This window comes from Crocuta crocuta, unplaced genomic scaffold, assembly GCF_008692635.1.
Source record: "Crocuta crocuta isolate KB4526 unplaced genomic scaffold, BGI_CrCroc_1.0 scaffold878, whole genome shotgun sequence".
Lineage (NCBI taxonomy): Eukaryota > Metazoa > Chordata > Mammalia > Carnivora > Hyaenidae > Crocuta > Crocuta crocuta.
Genome location: NW_027532020.1, coordinates 623973 through 645720, shown reverse-complemented (window position 1 = coordinate 645720; position 21748 = coordinate 623973). Strand labels below are relative to the sequence as shown.

General features: G+C 35.2%; 1 long non-coding RNA gene across 1 annotated transcript; it reads left to right on the top strand.

Moving 5' to 3' along the window:
* Positions 1–4661: 4661 nt before the first annotated feature.
* Positions 4662–20512, top strand: LOC144241640 (uncharacterized). Its single transcript, XR_013338142.1, has 4 exons — positions 4662–4802; positions 7024–7103; positions 17659–17750; positions 20474–20512. It is a non-coding gene; the product is annotated as an uncharacterized LOC144241640 (long non-coding RNA).
* Positions 20513–21748: the final 1236 nt, after the last annotated feature.

Below are 21748 nucleotides of genomic sequence, written 5' to 3'. Positions count from 1 at the left end.
TGGTTAACAACCTTATTGAATAATTTGTTTCTTATACAAAGACATGATATGTATACTTCATAAGATAGTCTGTTGAGAAAACTGTCCTTGAACCTATTTAATCTTAGAAACAATTATACTTCACAGAAATAATTACAGAAACATATTTTCTATTAAGAGTACTTGGTACATGAGTAAATTTATTCTGGATAAATAACTTTCACAATAGCTTAGCACTTTAAACACCCAAAGTTTTAAATATTCTAGTGAAAGAAAACATTTTAGATATTTATTACATATGCTATTGATTGTTTCAAAAAATTTTAAATGTTTTATTTATTTTTGAAAGAGAGAGAAAAGGCATGAGTGGTGGTGGGACACAGGAAGAGAGGGACAGAAGATCCAAAGTGGGTTTTACACTGACAGCGGAGAGCCTGATGCAGGGCTTGAACTCTTGAACCGTGAGACCATGACCCAAGCCAAAATTGGATGCTCAATTAACTGAGCTACCCACGTGCCCTGCCATTGATTTTAATTACAATATATGGGATGGAATTTAGTATCTTTTCATCTTTCCTTACCATATATAGTCATTCAGGATATAAAGTTCTGTTGCTTTCAGAAGCAGCTTAGTGTTTTAGAACTGTGAGCTCTCTGGCTGCTGGGTGCATATCTTATCTTGCTTTTCATAGACCTTCTCTATTTATATAATAAACTGCTTTTTGGAAGCTCAAAAACCATACATTCTAATTTAGAAAAGTTTTATATAAAACAATAGCAAGGACACAGTAGGTCTAGGATTATTTTTAAAAGGACTTATTTTTAAAAGATGTAATTAACACTTCAGCCAATAGAATTTTTGATAATATTGGCTGCCCAAAAGCCAAACAGGAAAAAGAAAAAGGTGGTTTTATTATCCTTCTTTGGAATTACAGATGGTTGAGTTTTCTGGACAGCTGAACCCTAGGTAGGGAAATTTAAATTTGTTGAATTCTAGCATTGTAATATTAACAAAGACAGTTTATTACTGCAAAGTAATGTTTGCCTTAAGATTGAAAAACCCTTCTAAGGTGTTTTGAATCAAAACAGGTAAAGTATATATTTAGATTAAGGGTTATTATAGATGCAGTTGGAATGATCAGAAAAAGACACTTAAAAAGTCCTTGTATTTAACCTCCCCTAAACTTGTTAATAATCCAAAATTGAATCTTGATCCTCAGTTTACATATTTCACATGTATCTTGTCAACCTTGGCAATATCCATAATTTGATATTTTAAAAGTATTTTCAGTTTTGTCTTCATAAAACTATGTTGGTTTGGAAAGTTGCAAGTTTTACACTATCACAATCTCTTATTGATTGTCACACATTCAGTATCTTTGGGTTAGTGAGGAAAACGGTGTAGTGGATGGTGTCATCAATTTTATCCTATCCAGAATCTAAAATAAGTATAAAGAGGAAATGCTTGTTTCCTGACTTTTTCATGGATGAACTGTGTATAATGCAAAGAAGGACATTCAACAAAAGAGCATTTCCTTTAGAGTACAGTTACATAATGAGATATTTTCATGAGAAATATATCTGAATGAGGGAAGAGTGTTATGGGTATTGGGGGCTTAGGGACATTCCATTAAAGCTTTTATAGATAGGTTCTATATGTATCATGAACACCTTCTGAAATTGGAGCAGTGTACTTGAAGGGAGGCATTCTGCTATGTGAGGTATTTTAATTGGCAGGGGTCCCTAAGGACAAATAATCTTTTGACTTGCTGTTACTGCTAAAGAGCATACTTGGATTTAAAAATCAAGGGTGGGATCAAAATGGTAGATAAGACCATTCATCTCTCCTTCCACCTCCCAACCTAAACACTAGCAATGACATGATATTAACATAATTGTAGACACAGAAGTGTATAAACATAAGCATAAGTTTGTAGATACAGGTACACATGTCAGTATTGGAAAACATGTGTACTATCAATGGAGATGCCCTAAAACAAATACTTATTCGTTACTTTCTATTTTCCATATCTTGTCCCACCTCCAGACCTAAGGAACCATTAATCTACTCTCTCTTTTCATTTGCCTTTTTTGGACATTTCACATATATTTGAACTATTTTTGCAACTCTATTTGTGATTACCTCAAAATAAATAAGCAGTATTTACTTTTATTTCATGTTTTTGGGTATACATTTTTGTGATCCATTTGTGTTTAACATAACACATTAGATATGCCACATAACTGTTATGAAAATAGAGGATGCAGAGATATATATCAAAGTCTAGTTTGCCTCTGGATATCCAAAACCCAAATTTTCTGTTTCAGAAGCCAGCATTTTAAGCACTGTTCTGCTCTGCCACGTAATGCACAAGCCTTGTCTTATTTATCTCTGCACTTGTTCCTGTGTGTAGGAGAGTTTCTGGCATACATTAGGTCATTAATAGATCTTTGTTAAATAAATACTAGTATGTATGCATATGTAAATAAGTGAATAAGTGAATTAATCATTTCAATTTTATTATAATAAGATATTGATTTAATTGAGCTTTCTAAAAGTATTTTGCAGTCGTCTAAAAATCATTTCAATAGCATCTGTTCTTTATATTTTTGGTAATCAAAGCATTTAAAATTTTAAAGCTGATTCTCCCCTTTAGTGACTTGGTAAAATAATCCAATCTTACAGATAAGCCTCAGTTTGTTTACCTAAAAATGACAAAGATACCCTTTTTATGCTACTTCACATCATTGTCGTGCAGATCTTGTGTAATGATGTATTTTTTGAAGAATCATACAGGAATTATTATATAAAGAGCTGTAAATTGGGAGATAGGTTTTCTTATGATGGTATGAAATGTTTTTAAACATTGTTAATGCATTCCTATATGAATCTGCTCAGAGTACCTAGCAGTAATAAACAGTTGAATTTCTTGAGGAATATAAAACCATTCTCAGACTTATCAGGCTAACCCAGAGGGGTCCTAAAAGAAGATTCTTGCCATAGAAGAGTCTTCATTTGCACATGTGAGTTCCCATTGATGTCAAAGCAAATATTAACCAAGAAAAGAAGCTCTTAAACTATCTAACTGCTCAGATGTCTGACACAGGATTTACAGGGAAGAAGGATAAAATAAAATAAAATATAAAAATATCCCTCATGGTGTCTTAGAAATGAGTAGATCTATGTAAAAAAAAATCTCCAGGAAAAATGGTCTTCTGACATGAAGCAGAATTAAAGGTCCAGGAAAAAGAGTTAAGGAATAACAGTAAAGATAAGTTAGTTTAACTGTAATTGGTATCAAAAATATGTATGAGGACCAGAAGAAGAAATTCTTGCATAATTTTCATCACACAACAAAGAAACTCAGCCAGTGTCAGGGTTACTAAGGGTTCACAGAAAGGATGGATGAAACAAGCATCAAAGAAGATGGTCTAAGGTACCAAACAATTCCTCATATTAAAATGGCTAAATTATTGAAAGATCTAAAATTATTTTGGGTTTACCATAATATCGGCATATCCTGAATGAGGAATTAGTACATGGATAAGGCAACAAGAGGCAAGAAAAAAAGGAAGTGGTATACTTTTAGTATCATATGAAGTTATTATATACATTGTCAAGCCATATACAGAAGCTTGAAAACCTCTTTGGCACCTCTCACCTATTGCTGTCCTCATTGAGAAAGTGTGTTGCTCATCAGTAATGGATTCACTAATACACATTGCTTTGCCTGAAAAGAGGGAGAGGTGATTATAGGTTTTCTTTTAATGGAATATTTCATGTAATTTTCAACTCCTATGAAGATAAAACTTCTAGGTATTGAGCATCATGAGATACAGAGAAAGAGAACTCAGCATCTGCTCATGGTGACCTCAGAGTATCTACAGAGAAGTGGCTTGGAGGAGGCAGCCTTCCAATTGGAAGGACTTCTAGAGGGATGGGGTTAGGGATTTCATCTTGAAATCCTATTTGCATAATAATCACAATGTTTTTAATTAGATGGAATGTTTATTTTAAGTGACTTTGGATACCTGATACAGACATAGAGACCATGAACTCTGACCACCACCGAGATACTCATTGCTATTAATAGTATGAAGAGCTGAGAAGAAATAGTAATGGGAAATAATAAGATGACTATAGAAGACCATGTATAAGGGATTGATGGAAAGTGGAATATTAGCATTTTGTTCTAAAAAAAGAATTGAGAGATGAGGGATCCCTAGGTGGATCAGGGAAATCTAGGGAGCCTAATATTGGAGTGCTTCAGTTAGAGATGAAAGCTTAGGGTGGATTTGAAGAAGTAGAAGAGGGAGCACTTCTTAGGCATAGACATTTGGAGAGAAACTATTTTGAGAGAAGTCCTTCAGTCCTTCCAACTACCACATAGGAGGAAGTGTACCATATATCTAGATATGTGGCTCTGCTAAAGTCTGAATTCCAGAGATCTGCATCCATGGTGTTGAATGTTGCTCTAGTTCTTTGCAGGATGTAAAACCTTGTGGACCTCTTCAAGTTTAAAACGTGTGTGTGTGTGTGTGTGTGTGTGTGTGTGAGAGAGAGAGAGAGAGAGAGAGAGAGATCAATTGTATTATCTAGTATCTATAGTTGAGTGCAAAAATGATACCTTTTATCTTATTTATCAGATCTGGTCCAGTAGATGGTTAGTGACTTTCGTGCAGTATTCTCTGGGCCATGGCCTCGTTCAGCAAGAGAAACATGTCTAGATGTTATTAATTCACACCCTGAGGACAGATGAAAACACTGGACAATAATAATACATATTTACAAACCCAGGCGTAATACGGCATGGCACATTAAGGTGAGGCATTTGATTGGGAATTCTAACTCTACTGCTTTTACCTGAGTGACCCTTGCTATAATAATCAACCATTTTTGACCAAACATTCTGCATTAGCGAAATTAGTTTACTAATTATATTATAGAATTTTTGTAAAAATTAAGTGAAATCACCAGTACTGAACCTTGAGTAGCACCTGAAATATAGCAGCATCCAATAGGTATTAGCTTTCTTTCTCATTTTTACCAGATTAGTGGCAAAAGCTGTTAAAGAGACAATGAAACTGTATTCCAAGCTGTAATGTATGTAAACAACATTATAAATAAGGTAAATTGTAATCTTTTCAGATAAGCATCATGGAAAATAGCTACCATTGTCTCCCATGAAATGTTCTTTTGAATTTATCAGATATAAATCAGTACACAGGTATATCATTCATCTGACCATGATTTCTTTTAATGATATATACAAGACATATGGATCAATTTCAGGGCTGGTCAGTTAACCATAAGTCTACTGTGATATTACTAAATGTCACAGACTGTTTTTATTTGAACATATTAAATATTTCCTGCTTTTTCTTCACTTCATTGAAGTTCTAAGATTCATCAAATATGATTACTTTTCTTCAGTCTCCTTAAGAAATATTTAGTTTTTGAGTTAAGGTATCACTCTTAGGTTGTGCTCTGCCCTTCTCATAATTTAATGATTGGCTTTAGGCAACTTATTTAATACTCATGGACTTGACTTCCCTGTCTGTAATAATATAGTGTCCATATTTGCCCACCATAGCATTAGACTTGTAAAAGATTAGCAGCCTAAAATGCATTCAGAGTATCATGGGTTCTTCCTTTGTCATCGACATTTGCCTCCTTAGGGGCCTTGCATTTTGATTTCATAGCTTGATTTTAGTGCCTAACAAAAATCCAGCCAATTTAAAATTAAAAAATAAATAAGCAAATATATAAAATAACCCCCTGAAATGTCTGGATTACTGTTGTGTTTATAGAGTGATTAAAACTGAGCACACACGTTTGTTTTAGTTTTGGGTTTGCCTTTTTCTTTTCTTGTTTTTTTTTTTTTTTTTTTTTTTTTTTTTTTTTTTTTTTTCCTGCAAAGTAAATCTATGGTTGCTTTTGTTTCTTTGAAATTTGGTATTGTAACAATACTACTAAAAGCTTTCTCATCTTGGATAGGGATTCTTTTGACTACTCTTTAGGTTCTCTGTTGTTCTCTGGAGGAACACAGTGAATGCTCAGCACTTAGGACCTTAATTGGGTACAGCCTAAGTCATTGGAAAAGCCAGGATGTTGTGAAAAAAGCAGAGGTGGGGAGAGAGCTATGGATTGATTTAATCATAAAGATCCTAATTCTGGTGTAAAATGGGAGAGAGATCACACTCTCTTAGCTTACATTAATTCATATATAAAAAGAGGGGGAGAAGATATCCTCTGGTGGCTGAAGTGACCATTTCTGGAAGAAAAACAATAGTTAGTAGGTGTTTGGTAGAGAAAACAAAGATGCTGTGTGGTAGACATTGGAAAAGGAGTTCCACTCTGGTGAAATGAAAGTGCTATTGTTTACCATCTGGGAATCAGAGGAAGGTTTGAGGGTTTTTGAGATGTCAACCTTTTCTAAGAGACCTATAGGTGTCTGAAGAGCTGATAGAGCACATGAACCTTTATGGGATGAAGCCTAGGCTTCTAAAACTCTTACAATTTGTGGATAAACTCAAATGGAAAGCACGTGAACATCACCTGTTGTGAGGAAAAGGTACAGGATATGCAATGAGGAAATTTCCAGTTGAACATACCAACCATTGAATTTGTATCCTATTAATTATACTTCCTAATATAACTTGGCACAAAATCTGCTGACAAGAAATAGCTATGGGAGAATGAGGGGAGAACTCCCTCATTTAGCTTAATAACTGTCAGGTATAATTTAAACCAAAAAAGTAGTTTATATGTTTGTGGTTATGTGTGTGTACTTATATTTATCTATGACTTCAAGCGTCATCAAAGATATTATATTCAAATAGAGTTCCCTGGTGATTTTAGAGGTAATTTTTCTTTCCTGAGTCCTAACATGCTCATTTCCAAATGATATGAACATGCTTCTATTTTCCCTGTGGTGCCTTATTGTTGGGTATGTCATGGTTGATGTTCAATAAATACTTAGTAATTGATGGATTAATTCTTCATTCTATTTAATGTAAGCCTCTGTTTTTTTCCTCATTTAGATTTGGATACTGAATTCCTGGCATCTCCTTGAAACGTTGCACTTGAATTTATCTGGAAATGGAGGAATGCTTGCGAAAAGGTAAAGCTCTACACTCACATTTTGCTGTGTTCACTTTAGAAGCTGGGTGGGTTAACAATAACATGGACATGTAATAATTAAATAGTTGAATTGAGGTATCCACCAGATCATATGGAATTGCTTCCTGGTTTTAGACATAAGGAAACTGAGGCTGGAGAGAGTAGAGAGGATTTGTGGTAGCTAGCATAAATGCTTCGAATGCTTCAGTGTTTTATTTTAGCACTGATTTTTTTCTTGGCAATCCTGTCTTCAATTCTGGAGCAATTTTAGGCTCTTCAGATCATAATTAGTCATAATTTAAATTGCTGTGTGATAACTACATGTCATTGAAGGTATTTAAGCTTTGTCAGCATTCCCGTGTCCTGTCTGTAAAATGGGAGAGATCATCTTAATCCTTTAACCAGTTGGAATTACTAGTTGAAGATGTGAAACATCCTTATTATTCCAAAAGGAAAGCACAGGGTACTTTCTGCTAAGTGTTAAAAGCAGACTTTGGAGGGGGTGGTCATTCTTCAAACCAATAACATGACTTTGTAAACGGGCCTCCTACTGAATCAAAGATTGTGCGGATGCAGTATGATGAGAGCCTCTTTCAATTTCCTCCTGTGCTGCCAACTATTTAGTCTGAGGCTGTTTACACTTCCTTGGATATAAATGATTTTATCTCCATTGCTGACAATGTTGAATTCAATGTCCTTCTTTTTGATACAGTATTTGCTGAAGAAATTGTATTGATTTACTGAGTCTCTCTTCTGTAATTCCCCTAACATCTCAAGGCCTTTTAGGTTAACCAGTTTCTTTCAAACACCCTTCAAGACAAAAACATATTGGTTTTCAAAATCTCAGCAGGATCTGGCAGTGCGGGAATCAGTGTTGGCCTTAGTAATTAATAATTTAAGTTTGTATAGCTATCTTTACAAATTCAGTTCTAGCAGCATTTAACTTTCTATACCTCAATTTTTTAACCACTAATAGTTCTACGTTTTTCATGAAATATTTTCTTCACATGTATAGGTGAAAGCAATGATTTATTTGTCCGAAGTAAGGAAGAAGCAAGGGAAATTAACTCCCTCCACCCACTCCCCCTTTAGACAATCAATAATTCCTGCTCTCATCCAGGGTTTAATCATTGCCTGTCTGGATTATTGCAGACTTCTTCTTGGTCTTTCTCTCTATGACCTCCCTTCCCACTAGAGAATTCACAAACTTTGGCTGAATTCATCTTGCTCTCCTCAAAACCATATTACTAGTCTTCAAGTGTCTCTCTCGCTTTTGGAGTTAAGTTTGAATTTCTTGATTGTGGTCAACCTAGTGGAAACCAATTTAATTTTCTTCTACCCTGAAGTCAGAGTGCTTTTTAGTTCATCCATTTTCTGTAAGTTGTCAGAAGTTCTTTAAGAGAGTTTTCCAGATGGTTTGTTGAATGTGAGAAGTGACTTTTCAATCATATTCTGTTGGTAAAATGTGACTCTTAAGTGTGAGTTTAGCCCAGAAAGTATATAATATCTGCAGTGTGTACACACTGTTGCCAATAATGCAAGCAGCTCTGAGTAAGCATCCTAGCAGTACTGTAGGATACTTTTTCACATTTATCATTCAAATTGGCATAATCACATGGTCATGATGACAGCTTGCTGTCAATAATGTATTCACCAAAGCTGCATTGTTTTTAATTTAAACATCTTTTCCCCTGCTTTGTGATCCTTTGGGAATACTTTTGCATAATATCACTTTGCTCAAAAACAAGGGCAGGGTTATAGGTGAGTAGAAAGATGAATTAGGAAGGGTAAGAATGGAAGAAAGGACAGAAATGATGAGTCATATACCAGATACACAGGAGCTGCCCTTGCAGGTGATGGGTGACTGTCTAAAATCTTACAGACTCTTGCAGGTTTGTCCTGGGCTATTTGACCTACACACTGATATTTCTTCTAAGTTTGATTGATGGAACTACTTTTTGTGTACTCTTATTCAATTTATTTCATCAACAAATATGTACCAAGGGGATACCATATTCCTCGCAGTATTCTGAGGACTGGACAAGGAGTGGTGAACAAGGCACACAGGCTTCTCTAATGGTGCTTGCTTTCTAGAGAAGCTTGAGGGCGGGCTTGAAACAGAACATAAACATGTAAAATAACAAATAGACAGGATGACTGAGATTGTACTAAATGCAAGGAAATAAATAAAAATAAAGGAGGGTGTGCATCAGAGTCACAACAGAGACCCCCCTTAGATCATATGGACTGAGAAGGCCTCTATGAACGGGAGAAATTTCATCCCAAAGCTGAGTGATAAAGGGTCTTCTGGGTGATGAAGAGTTGGAGGCAAAGCATTTCCTGCAGAGGGGGAAGACAAAGAAAGGCGCAATCAAGCAGAGGCTGGTGACAAAGTTCAGACATATGTGCCACAGAAAGGAGTCTGGGTCTTGGTTTAAATACAGTTGGAAGAATTTCACCAGAAGGCTCTGGTTATCTGACTTACATTTTAAAGAGTCTGGAAACTTTGTGGAGAATGAATTAAAGGAGAGCAAGAATAAAATCAGTATGTGCTTTTCCTAGTCCATTGCTAAAACTGGGGACACCATCCGTAGATCATTAAATTGACTTTCCCCATATTCAGCAAGTATAAATAAATTCCTTTTTGATTCCAAATATTGCAGGATATTGTACACTTTCTCACACGAGCAACAATGGTTTTCAAAACTCTTCCATGAGTGTTTGTTAATTAAGAGTTATGAGGCAGTTGTGGAGGTCTTGGAGGCTTCTTGCTTTTATCAGTTTTGTTTATTCATGCTTTACTCTGCTTATGGTTTGGGTACACAGAAGTTTGTGACTAAAATTCACTGGGAAACTACTAGTGTTAAGATCTTGTGTATGCCACCCTACCTGAGTATCTTTAAAGCTCATCTCTTGGCACTCCCTCTCTGGCACCTCATGCTCAATCCTTTCCTTTGTACAATTATGTAGAGTCCTCAGAATGTAACTAACAACTTTGCACTTCTCTGTCTTGCGCTTTCAATTCTAGCTGGTTGGAATGTCTTGTCATTTGTAAATGCTTTTTGAGCTGTTAAAAGTCAAGGAAACCTTTCTTTTAGTCTCACTGTTAGTTTGTTCTCATATAACACTTTGCAAAAATCATTGTACTAGGACTTGTCTCTAGTCCAATATTTTATTCTTTACGTTTGACAGAAGAATTTGTCTTTTAATTGTATTCTTTTCACTTCACCTACTGTAACTGTTAACTTTGATATATATAAACTATATATTTCAGCAAAAAAGGGTAGGAATTATATATTGAAAACTATAAAACATTGCTAAAAGAAAATTGAAGACTTACGTGTATATAAAGACATCCATTGATCATGGATTAGAATAATTAACACTGTTAACATGAATGTACTCCCCAAACTGATAAACAGATTTAATGCAGTCCCTATCAAAATTCTAAAAACTGTGGCACTTGGCTGGCTCATTCAATGGAGCCTGTGACTCTTAATACCAGGGTCCTGAGTTCAAACCCCATGTTGGGTATGATGGAGACTACTTAAAGTAAACTAAAAATAGGTCAAAATTTCAAAAGCCTTTCTTTTTTAGAAATGGAAAAGCAATCTGAAAATGCATATAGAACTGCAAAAAACTCCAGAATAGCCCAAAAATTATCAAAAAACAAGAGCAAAGTTGGAGGACTTACACTTTTCAATGTCAAAACATATTGCAAAGCTATAGTAATCAAAAACAGTTGGTACTGGCCTAGGATAGACATATAAATCAATAGAATAGAATTAACTCCAAAAATACACCCAATTGGTTTTCTGCTTGATTGGTTTTCCGCAAGGGTGGAAAGGGTCTTTCAGTGGAGAAAGAATGGTCTTTTCAATAAATGGTGCTTGAACATTCAGGTGTAAAGGAATCAAGTTGGACCCAAATCTTACATTGTATGCAAAAATTCACTCAAAATGTATCAAAGACCTAATCCTAAAGTTAAAACTATAACACCCTTAGAAGAAAACAGAGCCAAACCTTTGTGAGCTTGGATTTGGCAATCCATTTTTAGATATATCACCAAAATTCCAAGCAACAAAAGAAAAAAAAAGATTTTGCTTCATCAAAATTAAGAATGTTTATTCACCAAAGAACACTATCAAGAAAGTGAAAAGACAACCTGCAGAATAGAAGAAAATATTTGCAAACCAGATATCTGATAAGAGTTTAATATCTGTGGTATGTAAAGACAATCCTAAAACTCAACAACAAATAGACAACCTAATTTTTGAAATGGGCAAATGACTTAAATGTGTATTTCCCCCAAGAACATACACAAATGGTCAATAAACAATGAAAAGATACTCAGTGTTATCATACGAAAATGCAAAGCAAAACTACAATGGGATGCCAGTCCACACCCTCTAAGATGTCTATAATTTAAAAAGAGTGAGAAAAGGAAAGGAAAATAAATGTGAGTGATGATAAGAAGAAATTAGAATCCTTATAAATTGCTAATGGGTATATAAAATAGTGTGATTGCTCTAGAAAACTGCATAGTTCCTCAAAAAGTTAAACAGAATTCCCATAAAAACCAGCATCCAAGAGAATTGAACACAAGTGTTGAAACAAAAAGCTTGCACACAAATGTTCATAGTAGTATTATTCACAGTAGCAAAAGGTAGAAACAACATAAATGTCCATTAACTGAAGAATGGGTAAACAAAATATGGTATGCCCATACAATGCGGTTCTGTTGAACCTTAAGAAAGAATGAAATGTTGATTCTTGCTACAGCATGTATGGAAATTGGAAGCATTATGTTAGGAAAAGAAGTCAGACATACAAGGCTGCATATTGTATCATTCACTACTGTTCACCACTCACTATTTATATGAAATGTCCAGAATAAGTAAATTCTTTGGTTAAAAGGCATTTTTATAAGGCATTTTCTAGAGATACCATTCTACTCTGATCCATATCCTTGTGGTTTTCCTCAGTCCACCACTCACCTGATCATTTGTTTCCCTTCCAAAATGATTGGTGGATTTTAATGGCAGAGACGATTTCTTAAATTCTCTGTTATCCTATCAATACTATATAAGATAGGTGCTTGTCGTTTTCAAAGGTAGAGAGGCATTCCACATTTAAGAAAACACCGTAGTTTGGTCATTAAACTTATCAGTATCTCACTGCATTTGGATTTTGGTTTCTAGATGTTCTTAACTGGAGATATACCTGAAATAAGTGAATTTGTGGATAGAGCAGAGGAAAAAAATATTGAGAACTTCTTAAATATTTTTTTAAACTATTGTAAAATTGTTTATATTGAATTTGGCTGAGCCAGTGTTTTCATTAAATAGAGAAAAAAGGAGAAGGAACCAAAACATGATGGGGCTGATCCTAACAATCAGATGGGAGTGAGTTGTTCACGTTTTGGAGGACCATTAACTCTTTCAAGTCACTAGAGTGTCATTTAGTGCATTGAAGCTGACAGGTACTAAACAGTTTGAGCACAGGAGTGGTGGCTTCCCTAGTGATCCGCAGGCCCTGGCTGGTTTCCAGGACTCTGGAAGCTCAAAGAAAAGGGGCAAAAAAGACTGACTGCAGCTCTGTCAGAGAATTCTGTCTGACCATGGCTGGGGGTCTCCTCCACCCCTTTGAATGCCTACTTTGCATATGTATAAGAGACTTGAGGTTGATCAATCCTACAATGGAAAAATAGTAATACTGAAGTTCTCCATTATTATCAGTTAGTTTCCATTTAAAAACAAAAATTTTAAAAATTCAAAAAAAGAAAAAACAAAAACAAAAGTTTTGGTACCACTTTTATTCAGTTTCCATTGTATTTTGTTTTAATATCATTTTTTCATTTAATGAATATACTTTGAATAGTTCCTATATGAAGGCACTATGCTAAAATGCTTTTAGGAACATGAAGATGAATATTTCAAGATCCCTTTACTCAAGAAGTTTAAAATTTAGTTGAAGCAATGAGCCATTATACTAATAACTAGAATATATAGACATATATATTGATAGGCATTAACTGGCAAGAATCCAGGGATGTTTTTCAAATAGAGATGAGACTCATAGAGCCTCTAGAAAGAGAAGCATTAATAAGAAGCAGAAGTAAGTATCTCTAATCAAGACAAAAAGATGGGACTTGCTGAGAAATACTAAGTTGGCATTATAGAAAAATAGAAAAGACATTCCCCCCCCACTTTTTTTTTTTTTTTTTTTTAGATAGCTATGACATCTCAAAGGCTGATATCAAAATAACCCAAAAAACTAAACATTTTGGTAAGGTTTGTGATAGTATTTTTTTGGAGAACAAGAGGTGATTGCCTCAGCTTAGACCCTAGAAAAAAGTGACAGAAGAAGGAATATAGCCCCTCCAGCCATGTGACAGGAGTGGAAACGAGTCTACAGATGAAATATTTAGTAGCAGAGGTTATTTTCAAACCTTTGTGAAAATTCTGGATCATAATTTTTTTCATGCCATTTTGAAACACTAAGTCATTTTTTATCGCAAAATCATCCCATATTTACAAATATCTGAGAGGGAGTAGAGGAGATAAAGAAGTCAACATGGCAAAATCCCGTTAAATAATTATTTGAGGGATTAATGGGGTAGCATACTGAGATGGCTGCTACATTTTTAGGAGACATACGAAAACAATGCAGTAGGGACCAGAGGTCTCACATGGTAAGAGATTGGAGCCAGAATGCAGAAAATTTCACTTCGGTTAGCAAGATGTCTGTTTCACTGTCTCCAGCACTAATCATTTATTCTCTTCTCTGGTTTTAGAAAATGTTTGGAAAGGTGGTTGTAATATCTACCAGCGTTGGAAAATAATATTTGTAGGAGTTACCATAGAGAGCTAGGTTGAACACCAGTTAGGTAGGAATGCTTTTTCCTCATTATGGGGTATTGAAGCATCTGAGATTCTTTTTTCCCCCTCTCTCTGGTAGTGGAGTTCCTGTATAGCATTAGATAAATTGCAAACACTCATTTTCTTTTCCCAAATCTAGTTACATACTACTGTGAGTACCTTACAATGTAGAAAAACTTAATTAATGTGTTAAGAGGACTTTGATGTTCTTAGATTAAATGCCTATATATAGAAAGAAAAAAGGATTATCAGCAATTATTTATCTAACCTTAATTAGGTGATTGAAAAAATGAGCCACTGGAAATTTGAAATACCATTTGGAGAAGTTGCATTTGTGTTTGTTTCTAAAGTGTTGTTTATGCTGTTTATTTTTCCCTCTTGCTAAATGCGTCATTATAAAAATCATTCAGAGTTGTGAGCCATTCCTAGGGGAGTATTAATTCACTGTATCATCAGAAGGGTTTATTTTGTTGTTACAGCTAGGAGTGTCCATAAAGACCTGACAGAGAAGTTGATATTGAGCTGGTTCTCGAAGGTTAAATGATAGTAAGACAGGGAATCCTACACATAGTCCAAGGCATGGATGAAGGGTTAGTATTATGACAGCATATGAAAGTTTAAAGAATGTCCAGAAGTTCAACACTACTGAAATATATGGGCAAGTGGCAAACAATTAGAGCTTAGAAATGTAAATAAGATTGATAACCAACATTAAAAATCTTTCACGTCTTGTTAATATATTGGGAGTTTATTTTGCAGGCAGGTGATATAATTGAAGAATTAGCTTCAATTCAATCAGGTTTTAATTTGAAAATCTTATGTATAGTGCCATTGCAACAGGGTTATCTGTCCACCCCAGAAAGAAGTCAGGAGGCTAGTGTTGTAATCAGGAAGTGTTTGATGATGATCCTTTGAACTAGAAGAGAGAGAGTCTAGAGATACAAATGCCCAGAACTGACTAGACTGATTAGCCTTTTGAATATAGAGGTGAAAAGATGCCAAGTTTGAGAACAGAATGCAAAGATCACTCAGTTGGTTGCTACAATTTTCCACCAAATTCTCTTGTCTAGATATGAAAATGTTAATAAAAGCAAGAGACACATACTGCTCGTGTCTGTTGCCAACAGAATATCAACAAACAACACAGTTGGACCAGATGTAAAATCAACTGGAAATATTATTCTAGGAAGCCAGTTGTGACTGTTATCATATTTTCCTAGTTCTTTTTCTCCTGTTCACACAGCTGTCATTCTGCACTGTTGTTAAACAAAACAAAACAAAAATAGGAGAAAGACGAAAAATTTAAGTAGGGTAAAAGCCAGTATCATTTTTGTGTTTTCAAATAATTTTAGTAATTGAGAAACCTTTCACCCTAACAAAATGAAACATTTCAGTTGTTTCCATAATTTAAAAAGAACAAGTGATTATCTCAGTTTCTCCCATTACTGTAAAGAAGAAATGGCATGGGGTGTGGGGGTACAGAACATATTATACTCTCTAGTCTCTTAACATCACTTTTGTTTGACTTTATATGTCTAGGAATGAGTTTTTTCTTCTAAATATTTGTTGATCATTGCTCTCTGCTTTTCAGTTTGCTTTCATATGATTTCAAACTTTTGTTAAAACCCTGTCATATAAAGAAGGAAGTTAGAGGTGCCTTTCCCAAAGCTCCAGGGAGAACAGAGGAGACAAGTGACTTATGTCATATAACAACTTGGAGGGAGAATTTGACTCACCAGACTTGTAGACACCATGGCTTTTGAACAGTAATACCTTAGTTTAAAAAAATAGTGTGTACTTTTCAAGTTGGTGAGTCTATTTAAATATGCTAACATTTGATATATTTTAATAATAGGAGAACCAGAGGGTGAGTCTTGCTTCCTCCCTTTTCCTTCAGCTTGACTCAAGGCATCAGGAGTCTAGAAAAATGCTTCCTGAACTTTCCTACCAAAAATGACTGGTGGCAGTGGAGAATCATATTATTTTCTTGGTTTAATAAGGAGGTAGATAAATTGACCATTTATGAGATGAATTTTTTAAAGTTTATTATTTATTTTGAGAGAGAGAGAGCAAACTGGGAAAGAGTAGAGTGAGAGACAGAATCCCAAACAGGCTCCATGCTGTCACTGCAGAGCCTGATATGGGGCTCGAACCCACAAACTGTGAGATCATGACCTGAGCTGAGATCAAGAGTTGGACACTCAATTGACTGAGCCACCCAGATGCCCCTGAGACAAATACCCCTTAAAATTTTTCATTTAGTTTTCAAAATCTCTGAGAACTTGAATTCTGTAATGTATTTATATAATACTATAAGTACTACAATCTATGTATACTATTTAAATATGCAAATAGTAAGTCTCATCAGACTTTGAATCGAATTAAAGCTCCAGGGTGGTAGGTATACTGCTGTTGTCACATATCCCAGGGAAACTCAAGGTTTCTGATACTGAGATAGATAACCTCCAGTTGCAAAACAGTAGCAATGTCCTGCTATGCTGCAGTGTTGTACGAAGCGGAACAGTAAGTTGAAAGGATTGCTGTAGGGATCTGGTAAACACTGTCCAGCCAGTATTACTTTAGTCTGCCCAGATTAACCTGCTTATGTAATTTTACACTTCTGGGATTCAGGGTATGATTTTATTCACCTGAAGCCAATTTACAAAGAGATAACTTTATTATATTATTGTTTACTGACACACCATAAAACAAAACAAACATAAGAACAAAAGAAAAAGAGAGTCCTTCCCCCCAAAACAGATGTAAACAAAATGAGAAAAACAACTGTTCAGTGGTTGTCTTATATCTGAAGACAATTGTGTACACTCACTAACTTTCTACAACTCATCCTAATCATCATCCCCTTTAAGAACTTGAGTAGGTCAGGTCCTGTTCAGTGAGCACCTTTAAACAGTTTATACACTATCTTAAAGCATAATATTCTAGATGTTTATAAATGACTCCTAAGTTAAAGCACTCAAGACCCAATTCCCTTGATCGAGTAGCAATGGCAGTCTTGAGAATGAAATTCAACATAGTGTCAGGCTGTGTCAGATATAACTGGTTGACACCACAGGGGTTTAATGTTCAGCCACACTAAAATTTCAAAAACGTACTAAGTTTTACACTTTTGTTTTCAGTAGCACTTGATTTCTGAAAATAGATTCTTGAAAGTGCAGAAATTAGAAGTACCCTAACTGCTGGTGACTCCATTGTCTTTTTAACCTATGATATCTAGGCAAGCAAGACCATGGCTGAATTTTGCTTCAAGAGGGATAGCAGGTCACTTTCATTTTGGGATCTGATGACTCTCCTTCTGCCCTTTGAAAAACATATTCATTGGTGGCTCTCTTTTAGAGATTTCATTTACTGGTAAAGACAACGGGAAGGTCTTGGGATGCTCAAATATCTCAGTATTTGGAGATGATAGTCTCCTTCACAAGGTACATCTATTTCTTGTTTTAATGGGTGATAAACAGAGAAGCCATATTTGTGTAGACCAGGGGTCAGCACATGACAGCCTACGTGCCAAACCTGTCCACTGCCTTTTTATAAAAATATATTGTCTGGGAGTTAAAGAATGTTGTCTACATTTTTTAACAATTGTAAAAAATAAAAGAATATTTTGTGACATGTGAAACCTATATAATATTTAAAATTTTATGTCATTAACAGTGTTTTATTGGAACAGATCCAGGCCAATTGGTTCACATATTGTCTGTGCCTGTTTTCGCTACAATGACATAGAAGACCAACTGTACAGAGAGGTACGGCCTGCAAAGCCTAAAATATTTACTCCTTAGCCCTTTACAGAAAAATGTGCTGACCCCTCATGTATACTGATCAAAGAGGGATGGAAGAGGGAGTGCAATGCCTTCAAATTGTGGTGGTTTGAGAGTGGAATTCACAAGATCCTTTGCAGAAACTTTTAAATGGAATGTAACAAATGATATGCTGAAGAGACCCAGTACTTCCCTGGGTTTCCAAAGGGCCTTGTCAGTAAGAGCAGAGTACTTTCTCTTCTAATGTTGCTCAGGGTTCTACGTTTGACAGGTGTCTTTCCTTTCTCCATACCATGACGGTAGTGCAGTATTTGTCTTCTCAGCAGCCAAATACAGATGCACAACACAAAAATATAAAGCCTATCGATAGGCAGCTTTCTTGAAAGAGGTGGGAGTACCGAGTACATAGGAAACCTCAATTTAGCATCCACAGCTGTCTTTACCAAAAACGATGCCCCAGGCGTCAAATTTGACAGTTGTTGTGTCTGACACAGCTATTTTTATCTGTGCACATGCAAGAAGAATATGCCACTGATATGGCACAAAAGAAGTTGTGCCATTACAGATTGTGCTGGAAAATATGTTGGGTTTAATGAACCTTGGAAACATTGTCAGAATTAGATAAACCAAAGGCAAGTTATTACTGTGGCCATAGGATATTTCGTTTGCCAGTTGTTTTAGTTCATTTAGTAGAAATATCACCAAAGTGAAGCAGTTAGAGGCCATTTTGTTCCATGTAGACCAAAATGTTTAAATAGATTTTCTACTTTTAACTAATCATTATGTTATCCACTCAACGTTTGTTTCTAAGTACTCTAGTGAACTGGGAAATGGGATAGTGGTCTGGAGAAGGTAGATGCAGTCTCAGAAGTTAGTGGAATTCTTGCCATACCTTGAAGAACATTCGCAGACTTATTGACCTAGAATTGAGTTTTCCAGCATCAGTGAAAGACATGAATATTGTCAGGGTTAGAAGAAGTGAATTATATTTAAAGGGTAATGTGGTTGCCTGACTGGTACAAAGCTAGTTTGTCAAAAGAACTAGCAAAAAACTATTGGATAAAATTGACGAAGTCAGGTAATAGAAGGCCTGGAAAGTCAGCAGAGGAAGTCAGACATGCCTGAAATTAAAATAGGAAATTGTCCTTTGCCTCTGAGCAAAAGTGACATCTGATAAGAAACAAAAACAAAAATAAAAACAAAAACCATTGTTTCAAGTCAGCATGGTGTGAAGGAACAGAGCACAGAACATTGAAGATGGCGGGGGGAGGGGAACCTAGCATTTGGAAAGCTAACATTGGGGAATCACACGTTTGTGTTTTCTAGCTTACATTTGTTATCTAAGCATAGAAATCACAAGCAACAGATTCAGAACCACAAGCGAGTTACTTAAGAAACTCCTGTTTTCCCCATCATATCACTTGGCCAAGTTTAACTTTGAATATCAGTAACTGCAGATGCAAGTCTGTATGCTAACTGCCTCCTTACGTACTGAGCTTCCTCTGTTTGCCATTTCACCTGCCCTCACCTCAGAAAACAAAGTTACTAAGAACCTCTTTGCCTACCCCTTTCTTGTTTACTCACGTTTATAACCTACAGTAGAGTTTTCAAGAATGTATTAATCTGCCTTGTATTATGAATGATGATCTGGTTGGCTTTTGAAATAACTTAGGAATCTTTGGAATCTTGAATTAGATTTGTGGAGTCAAGAAAAGGTTCAGTTCCACAGAGGCACATCCAGAATGACTTGCAGAGAGATGGGACTTAAAATGTGAAGGAAAAGTGAAAGTATGAGATGAAGTAAAAGATGTCCACAAAGGCTTACTGGAAGTTTGAGGTTCCTTTGGCAGAAGAACTAGAATATTTGAGAAAGAGAGTATTTGTCAGGAGGAGAAAGAGCAGTTTATTTGAGGCACTCTTTTTTGAGGATATGAGAGGAGACTGTCCAGAGAGAGCCCCTCTGTAGTATAACTAGGTCTAGAGTCAGAGGGCAAGAAGGGAGATGCCATTTTGGGGTTTATCCACTTGGTGACAACAGTTGAAACTGTGATTAGATGAGGCCTTAAGATGATGATACCTTTAAGATGTAGATGATACATGGGGAAACACTGAAGAGGAGCAACATCTAGAGAAGGAATGTGAAAAAGGAAAAGCAATCAGAGAAAGAATCGGAAAGGAACTAGTCAAAGATGTAGGAAACATTTTCAAAGATTGTGCTTACTGATTTACTTGATATAGATTAAAAGGCAAATAACTAGATATAGATATTTTGTTTGTTTTCAAAATACACAGCTAAACACACTCTGGCTCAAGAACACCATTTGTGGCTTGCTAATTGACTTGTGTATTTTTTTCCAACACTTGACAGATCACTCTGGTGGTGAGGGCGTCCAATGTTTTAAATGCTTCTATGTTTCTACTCAACATAAATAATCATTATTTTATAGCTTTTAGTATGCATAATAAACTCATCAGATAGATGTTATAGTCAACATTTTTCAAATGAAGGAATGAGATGAAGAAATGTAAATACAGGGATAAATACTTTCCAATGATTAGATTTAATCTCAACATGAAAAGAAGAAAAGAACACAGTACTTAGAGAGAGGATTCAGACCAGAGATTATGTTTAAGACTTACTAACAAAACTAGATGTTACTTATTTTCGTGATGCTACTGGATAATTCTCCTAATATTTCTGTTTATAGAGTAACTCATATACAGCATCTGATGTTTTCATCTGAGACAGAAGAAGTCCAGCTTCCATTTTAAAAATAGCTCTACTAAATATACGCCTGTGTCCTTGTGTGGTTATTGTGACTAAATCATTCTTTGACCAATTTCATGATTTTATTGCTCATGCTTTTTCCTTTTTTGTGTTTGGGTTTTTAATGGTTCCAGGATATCTGTATGCAGTATACATCTGAAAGTTAAATTGCCATCTTTCTTATCTTTTATTTTTTGCCCTTCTTTGAACAAAAGGCTTATTTTATGGTCAAATCAATTAGAAATCTTTGAGTATGAAACTGTTATCTCACTGACATGAGCATAAAAGATATTATGGAAATATTCACTGATTCTATTATAGCTGCTTAGAGAACAGAAATTAGATTTGAACTGTAATGAATATTTTTTGTAAGTTGTGCGAACAATACTTTTCATTAGTTTAAGAATGTGGATCGAGTTTGACCTATTTTAGGAGTGAGCTTTTTTATCTTCGGGAGTTATGTTGTTTCTGCTTTTGTTCACTTTACAAGAGGTATTTTTTGTAAATGAAAACTACTAACTTCTTCCTTTATTCATGCGTTTGTGTGTGTGTGTATGTGTGTAATTTTCCCTCAAGGAATTACCAAAAACTTGAAAGTGTAACTTTGAAATATGTCATTATAAAATCTTGAAGTTGGAATGAGTTTTGTAGAGTATGTTGTCCAAACTGCTTATTTTACAAATGAGGCTATTGAGACGTGGAGTAAGAGGTAGGATGTGTTCATAAAACTAGTAGCTGAGCTGGGACATAATGATAGCTTCTCATTTCCAGCCAAGTACTATTTTTATATAAAAACATATATTTTAATCATTTTTAGGCCATTCACACCCAGTAGAGCTAGTGGAAAGGTATGTTTTTTTCCAGCTTTTTCCCCCTTTTTCTGGTTACCCTGGTATGCAAGGAATTTTTTTCTTCCTCAGTGCAGTTCATAATCAACTCTGGTTTGTCTCCTCTTTCACTTTGGTTTATGTTATATTAGGTAGAAATTATTTTATATAGATTAAATGAGAACACTAAAGTTGTTTTAAAAAGTGAGTTGTTGAATCCCTCCATTAGGGTCTGTTCCCTTCATTAGGGGCTTTCAAGTTAATTAGGATATATACTTTCATTTGCTTTTCAAAGATCTTATCAGTTCTTTTATCTTCTACTACATAATTGAAGGTTAAAAAACACAACTATTCTAAGTTTATTCAGTTATAGAATATGGCCAATGAGA